Source organism: Opisthocomus hoazin, chromosome Z (genome assembly GCF_030867145.1).
Source record: "Opisthocomus hoazin isolate bOpiHoa1 chromosome Z, bOpiHoa1.hap1, whole genome shotgun sequence".
Taxonomy (NCBI): domain Eukaryota; kingdom Metazoa; phylum Chordata; class Aves; order Opisthocomiformes; family Opisthocomidae; genus Opisthocomus; species Opisthocomus hoazin.
Window position 1 is genome coordinate 5,551,384 of NC_134454.1, and position 8,319 is coordinate 5,559,702.

General features: G+C 50.4%; 1 protein-coding gene across 1 annotated transcript in view; it reads right to left on the bottom strand.

Moving 5' to 3' along the window:
* The window catches only part of FRMPD1 (FERM and PDZ domain containing 1), a 40,584-nt gene extending 32,492 nt beyond the window's left edge, over positions 1-8,092 (bottom strand). The window contains exon 1 of the mRNA XM_075410612.1: positions 8,065-8,092. The gene's annotated coding sequence lies outside the window, so the exon portion shown is untranslated. The remainder of the gene's footprint in view (positions 1-8,064) is intronic.
* Positions 8,093-8,319: the final 227 nt, after the last annotated feature.

An 8,319-nucleotide genomic window follows, 5' to 3' on the forward strand; every position in this document is an offset into this window, starting at 1 on the left:
GCGGGGAAACCTTAGAGCAGCCTTGCAGTACTCAAAGGGGGCTTTGTAAGAAAGACGGAGAAGGACTTTTTGATAGGGCCTGTAGCGATAGGACAAGGGGTAATGGTTTTAAACTAAAAGACCATAGATTCAGACTAGATATTAGGAAAAAACATTTTACAATGAAGGTGGTGAAACACTGGCACATCTTGCCCAGGGAGGCTGTAGATGCCTGGAAATGTTCAGGGTTGGCTTGGACGGGGCTCTGAGCAACCTGATCTAGTTGAAGACGTCCTTACTCATTGCAGGGGAGCTGGACTAGATGACCTTTAAATATCCCTTCCAACACAAACCATTCTGTTATTCTATGATTTTACCTCCTGTGTAGCTGATGACACATCCTCACACTGAGCAGTTTAGAGACAAAGTGTGGCTGGTCCCTGCCCAGCCTACCCCAAGTCATCAGGCATAGTCTTCCCTGGAGACCAGCTATGTGCTACTGCTACGTGCTGGCCTCACAAGCCCTGAAAAGCAGAAACTGCAGCAGCAGGATGTCCTCTTTCGCCATGTGGCCAAGCTCCTTGGTTTGGAGAACGGGACAGAGAAGCCCTTCAGCTCATGCTCAGCCTCTCTGCTGTCAGAAAGGCACATTTTTTCACACTTGCTTCTAGAGACCACACAGACAGCAAAAGAAAGGTTCAGCCCAAGTTCTTGTTGGAGTCGTCCCCAGCCTATGCACACCCCTGACCCCAGAGAAAGCCTGGGCTCCTGCGGGATGAGAGACCTGGTCTGTGGTCCCTCAGCAGAGCAAGGAATCTTCACCCTTGACAGCAGAATTGGGTGTGGAGCCGCCTGGGGCAGGCAGATGCAGGTTCAGACCAGGCAGGTTCTCACACAGCTGAACACACACATCTGCTGACCAGCCAAGGGTTCCGGGTCATGTAACAGGTGAACTACAACGTAGAGAGGTATTGATACAACTGGTGATGTCTGCTCCTTTAGCTGCTGCTCTTGTCCAAGTACCACCAGAGGGTAAGCGTGTTCTTTGTTTCCTAGGTAGGCAGCAGAAAACTAAGCTCATCCTTGATGAACACAGTTCATTGTGAGCCTGAGCTGCATCAGAAGACACTTTTGTCAGGACTGGGAATCTCTGCAGCAAAGCTTTTGAAGGTCTGCCAGCCCTTGCAAGACACTGGGACAGAACAGTAATTTACAGATTTTCCACATAGTCACTTCTAAAGACGTTCTCCAAGATATGGTCAGGGGAAACAGGTGGGCAACAGGACCAGGACTAAAGCTTCCATGGCAAACTGCACTCCCACCAGAATGCAAGCAAAACCCAGCTGGGAAGGTGATACTAGAAACCCTTCCAAGAATGTTTCTGCCTGTGTAGTACCTAGCCCTCTGCTCTTCTTAGGAAACATTTCACCCAAGACACCAACCCTGAAATGCTACTGAGATGCCCAGATTCATGATTTGAGTTCTACCTTGAAGCGGGAGCAGCTGGATGGCATGTGGTCACAGAGGCAGAGCATGCATTTGCAAGTGCAGCCCAGCACTCACCCATTACCTCCCAGTTTCCACATCCCTGGGACTCTCCCCAGGCTCATCTCCATGCAAACACAGTAGACACTGACAGGGCCAGCCTCCTTTCTCTTCCAGCAACCAAGGGTTTTTTTCCAGAAATTGAGGATTGTTACAAGCCCCTGTCATGGCTCCTACCTCCAGCCTCTGTGGCAAGGCAGGTGAACAGTTAAGAAAAAAGGAACATGAGTACATGGGCTGGGACAAGCCATGCTGCTGTCATCACTTGGATGTGATTGAGCTGCTACTGTTACAGCTTCCACAATCACACAATTAAATAACATAACCCTTGCAAAAAGAAAAAAAAAGAAATTAAAAAGAAGAGAAAAATTACTATGGTCATCCTGTCTCATAAGTCAACACAATAGAACCAGGAGAAGTTTTTCCTGAGTAAATCTGTCATGTTTCCCTGGCTTTTGTAGAGACAAGCTGCATTCACACAGGGTTTGCCCAGATAAGGCCAACCCAAACTGTCCACATGCAAGTTTCTGCCATATGAGGGTCATGGAGCCATCTGGGGCTCATCCTGCTGCCCAAGTAGGACGGTCTGAAGCAGGATCCTCCCTACATTCCTCAGACATTCCTCTGTGTTGTGATGTAAGTTCCTTCACTCATTACAGCAGGACTGATTCTCTTCACAAGGAAAACAATCCCATGACACCGCTCAGTATGGCCAGATGTCACTAATAGGATTGAGGTCTGTTCAGCAGAGTTTATCCTCCACGCTGTTCTGTCAGCTGCTTGTCTGATCACCTCTGGGACCCTAGTTATAATTGCTTTGGTATCGCAGGATGGCCTGCTCTCTTAACAAGAAATTTAAAGCGGAACTGCTGTCCCTCTGACCTCATGATGGTCCTGAACTCTTCAGCCCAGCCTCTCCATGATAGGGAAGCTGAGCTGGGACCCAGAAAATTAGCAACTTTGACTCAGTTAAAAGGGGAAGGAGCTCTACAGCACCAGCTTATGGGTCAGCAAGCTCATGACCTAGCACTCTTCAGAAGTATGGCCACGTCCCTCCAGGCTGTTCAGGAGACAGAACACTAGCACAATCCTAAATCATCTTTTGGACATTCTCTAGTTCATCTACTGCCATTGGCAGCCAGAAAGAGAACCTGTGCTGTGCCAGTAACACATGACCTTGTCTATCAAGCAAGATCAGGAAAGTCCAGCACCATCTGATTACAGCACCACTGTGCACAAGCCTTCTCCAGCTGTTCAAACAAATAGTCACCACTTCAGATTGCCATGCTTACAGTGAGCAGGTGAACAAGGTCTGGCTTGTCAGCTGTTGTCACCACCTACCTTAGGCAAAAGCACCAATCCAACTTAATTAGTTTTTCATCAAGACATCAACGCATCTTGGGTTTCAGGCTTTTGTTTCTACAGACTGAAAATACTTTGTATTCGAGTGGCTCACCACAGCTCAAGCAACAAAGTGACCGCCACCACCATGCCCACTCATCAGCCCATCCTCAGAGCCAGGGTAGTTTCTCACCCTAGGAAAAAACGACCCATGCTGTGTGAACCAGGCAGACTGCAGTAGCCTGAGGGGCTGTCGTTTCTGATGCCTCCTGCAGCTACTTAAGAAGTCATAGTCCTTGACTGGATTCCTCCCATGATGCACTACATCCTCCAGTCTTAAAGGAGGAAAGTAGCACATTATGTGGCAAGAAAGTCGTCAAGTGTTTCAGAAGTTGCAATCCATGTCAGAAACATCACGTGCCCAAGCTGCAGTCCCCACAAAGTGCTACCAAGTCATAGCATTATTCACTTCTCATCCAAAATGGAACAACCTTTACAGTCAGAACCTCTTTGTAATATCAGGAAAAGAATTACCACCACTACCATCCCCTACAGAAAAAAATTTTAAAAAACACTGCTGCCCTTTAAAACTTTTGCTTTTTGAAAACTCGGGTTTTCACCTACAAACAGCTGCTGCCAGGAAGGGGAAGAAAAAAAAAAAAGGAAGAAAAAAGAAACTTTCCACTTACTGTAAGTCAAAAAGAGTCAGCAGGAGAATTTCGAGCACTTAGCAACCAAGAGAAGACAGAAGTGATTCTGCTTCAGGCCATGGTTCTGCCGAACCCTGCATGATACAACTGCTGCACACAGATGAGGCTTCCCAGGAACAGCAGGGACATCTCCAGAGACACTGCCTGTGCCACCTTTCCAACCACCCAAGTCCTCCGACCTTTCTCTTTCCGACAGCACTGGTCAGGTTTTATGCAGACACACTCCAGCTTTGAGACCACAGTATCTTCAGACGCGCATGTCACTTGGGACAAAGCTTCTCAGAGCCCCAGCCACACCCTTCAGGTGCTCTTCACAGGCGAACCTGCGGTGCAGCAGATGCACCCTTGGACCAGCACGGCCAAGCTACCCATGGAGGAGAGGAATGTCATGGGACTCCACGCTACCTGCGGACACATGGTTTACTGTTGGCAGCACAGACTCAGCACTGCTGGGATCTGGTGGCAGCACTGCCAGCAAGGTGACTCTACACCCAGCCCTGCACTAAGGCCTTGTTGCAGAAGAACAACAGAAGAAGAGACCAGTAGCTGCTGGCCAGTTGAAGGATGAACCCGAAGCTCCAAATGAGCTACACCCTCCACAGCAATCACCCAGCACAGCCATCTTCCAAGAGGACCAGAGAAAACCGTCATGTGGCATCTTTAAGCAAAAGCCAGGTAACACCTGGCCAGATCCAGGGAGCCAGCAGCACATCTTGTAGTTTGCCTAAGAACAGACACAAACATCAGAGGAGCAGCGTGACTACCGCCTATTGCTGCCAGATACTCATGAAGAGGGTCTGTTTGCCTCTTTTAGCTTAACCAGACATACTACTGGTGGCCAGAAGTCATTAGTGACCACAAGCACAAGTCAGCTGTTCACTACTGCTTTCCCAAGCCAATCTGCAGAGCAGTGCCACCTGTTATCTTTCTTTCTGAAGTCATGGCCAGTCTGGTCTGTACCATTACACCCTCTGCTCTGGTTTCCTGCAGACATAAGAGGCTTCACACCTGAATTAGTTTTAAAATATGATGCTCTGGACATAGCATACAAAGACTTTATGGACCAAATAAAAATAATTTCAGCAAAGGCCCTACATCCTTGCTTGGCTCATATAGTTAGAGCAGAAGGGGAGAAGTAAGAACAGCTTTGTGTACGATCCATTACACACAAACTGAAGAAAATGATAAACAGAATGTTCAAGGCGGAAAGGAGAAAAAAAATCAATAATTCCCCTCCTGAACAGCCTTCACTTCTAAAAATAGACTTGTGTGGAATTGTGTGAAGACTTTCATCCCTTCAGCTATAGCTCTCTGGACAAGAACTGCCAGCAACAGAAGGAATGTTCCCCTCTAATTTCCTGACGTAGGTTTCCAAGAGTAACTTCTTTTCATGGTGATGAAAAGAACTGCCTCTGAGTGTACAGTTGGATCCTCTTCCCCAGCCCTTGTATGCACAACACCATGAAATCAAGCAGCTCAACCCATCAGCAACCATGCAACTTGCAATTTGCGCAACAAGGAAGAAAAAAAAAAAGATTCTGTGCAAAACTCCACGTATTGGCACTGATCTCCATGTCCTGCTGCAGACCTTGAACCAACAAACATGCCTGTAAAGTTCGACACTATGGAGTATTTCCAGTGTCTTCCTGGGATTGTTTCCACAGAATAAAACTCACCTCAGCACGCACAAGTTCAGGGCAGGCAATGCAACAGGTTCCTCAATACCTGCTGGTAAAGGTGATCTTTACATGTGACTTGTATTTCACCAAACATGAAGACTACACACTGGGAAACAACTTCTGCAAAGCCTTTCAGTAAATGCCAATAAAGGAAAAATAAAGAAAGGGAAAATATATGCACTTAAAAAAATATTGATTTGGGAATTTCATGCTACACACAGAGCTATTTCACAAAAGCTTAAGAGCTTCTCTTCAGCTTTAAAAACGCCAGGCTCTCTGCAAGGATTAGAGACTAGATAACTAAACAGACTTAAACGCGCTGCTCTATTTGCCAGCAGCCCGCTTAGCAAAAATTTAGAGAGTAATTTATTAAAACTTAGAGAAATGAAACCCAGAACAAATTGGATAGCAGTACACTGGAAATGTGTGCCATATGCCAGCTACCAATGGCTAACTAGAGAAGCAAAGGAGTCTCCACCACAGCAAGCTCCACAGCTGGCTGCAAGCCCAGCTGCACTCAAACGCTGCCATTTCTGCTGCTGAGCCACTTTTTCCCATAGCATTTGCAGTTGTTAGAGGATGTGACTGAGAAGCTTTGGTGAAAAAGAACACCTGCCATTTTCTGGAAGGTTTCACTGGCTTCTTTCAAGCCCCGTGTCCATCCAGAGCCCTCCTACTCCTCTACTCTTGTCTGAGAAAGATCTGTCTCCACATCACCATCTCTGTTATCTCTTTAGTATCACAGGGCTGGACAGAGGACCAGCCTCTTCGAGCTGTGCTGCATCCTTGCAATCATTCCAGTGCAATCTTGCTTTTCGCCTTCCCACCCAGTTTGGTCCCAGAGCTTACTCATTAGTCTTGCCAGAGCTGCATGGGCTGATTCACAAATGCAGGGATGGAGCAAGGGTTAGGTGCCTCTCTAGCTGATGTTGGCTAGAATTCATGCAGGCAAAATGAAATGCTGCCCTGCAGACTTCCACAGTTTTCTTTGTTTTCCAGCTTGGCTTTTTATCAGGTTGTATGATAATCCGCTGAACATTTCTCTCTCTGCCTTGCTGCAGAGAACCCCACATGGGAGTGGGAACAGCAGCACAGAAAGAGAAAACATGGACAAAATGGTGCACTGAGGGCTTCCTATCTAACATGGCTATCATTTCTATCTCCAGTTCTGCAGATTCTCCTGGGCCAGCAAGAAGGCTCCTCCAGGACAAGACCCCCATGACTAATGGGTTTCCTAACGTTTCTTTTCCTGCCCCTTTAGACCATTCAGCCTTATCTCCCACATCTCACTGGCCAGTTAAGTCTCAGCCAAATCTGCCAGGAAGGAGAAACATCAGACAGCGTCCTGCTATTGCAATAAACCCACCTTCAACCAGGGAGCCGCAGTCACGCTGTTGCAGATAGTTACCAAAACCCCATGATGCTCATGAGGTGCAATCAGCATGTGCATCCAGAACAGGTTACCCAGGTGCAAGCTGACAGGTGTGTTTTCAGTGGTTAGATAGCCATCAGGAGCACATACAAATGGAGCAAATCCAATCACTTTGGCCAGCAATACAAGTCTGTAACACCTACCAGACAAGCGTGCACTGTCGCCCTGACCTTCTCCACTGAGTTCTGATCTCTGTGCTCCAGCTGTCCCACAGAGATGCTGCCTTTGCTGAGCAAGACCACTGCTCTTGGTGATGAAGAAGCTGTCCACAGCGTGCCACACCTGATGCTTACATGTTAAAGCCACTCCGACTTCTGCACCCTCAAGCTCAGGTGAAATTTCTCTCACAGTATTTTTCCATTGTAGTTAAAAAGCCAAAATAATTGACTGTGAATTCCACAACAGAGAGAGGTGTTGGGGTTTTTTTTCGTTTGCTTATTTTGTTGTTTGGGGGGATAGGGAGTGCATATAGCTTCTTCCTGTGAAAAAGAAAATTAGCTCACAGTGTTTGATGCAAAATCAGGCCAGAAACCACTAAACAAGTCACTCAAATGAAAAGAGAGGCGCACAAAATTCAAGCCCATAAACATTTCATTCAGACAGACATAGCAGAAGCAGCTGCCACCCAGCAAAGCAGGTACTTCTGCATGAAAGGTAACAACAGGACACTAGACCAAACCTCAGCGCTGCCAGCTCTCTGCTGGACCCTGGGTTAGCATGGCACAATCTCTCCCACGGCATCAGCCCGGCCATCACCAGCTAAGACACTGTGGCAACACTCCGTTCTTCGATGGCAGACAGTTTTGGGCCAGACATCCCTGGAGCTGGCTACGACTCCAGTAACAAAGCAATTTTCCACGTGGCTTTTGAGAAACAGCCGACACGGAGCAAAACCAGCAGCGCTACTCACTGCAACCCCTCTCTCAGCCGAAGCCGCCGGTTCTGGCCGTCTCGGCTGACACGCGCGGCCCCGCACCGCCCGCAGCACCGCCGGCAGCGGGACCCGGCCCCGGCAGCGGGGTGCAGCGCGGCGGCTCGAGGGCCGGCCCGGGCCCGCCCGCTCCCGCAGCGAGACCCGCACCACGGCCGCCTCCGGCCGTCCCGCGGCCCCCGCGCCGCGGAGTCCGCTCCTCGGTGGGGACGGGCAGGACACCCGCCCGGGGAGCCCCGCGGGGCGCGGCCCCAGCGAGGGCCGCAGGCCGGAGCCCGCCCGGGGCCGAGCCCGGCGGTGCGGGGCAGCGCGCCCGGCCGAGCACCCCGAGGACCGAAGCCGTCGGGGGCTCCCCGGGCCGCCTCAGCCCGGGGCCGGGGGTCTCGCAGCTCCGACGCTCCCGGGACCGGAGGGGACCCACGCCACACGGCAAGGCGCAGCCGTTACCTGCTGCCGGAGCGGAGGGCGCGGCCGGCGGACGCGGGGCCGGTGCGGGCTCTGCGATGGGAGGGCGGGGCGGGGCAGCTGCGAGCGACGCCCCGCCCCCCCGGAGCCCAGCCCCGCGTAGCCCGCGCGGCGGGAACCCGCATCGGCCCCCCTGCCCGCTCGTCCTGCCCGCTCCCTCCTCGCCCCAGCTGCGGGGCCCCGTGGCGGTGGGCGGCACGGCCCGAGGGAGAGCCCGTGTGTGGACCCACGACGACC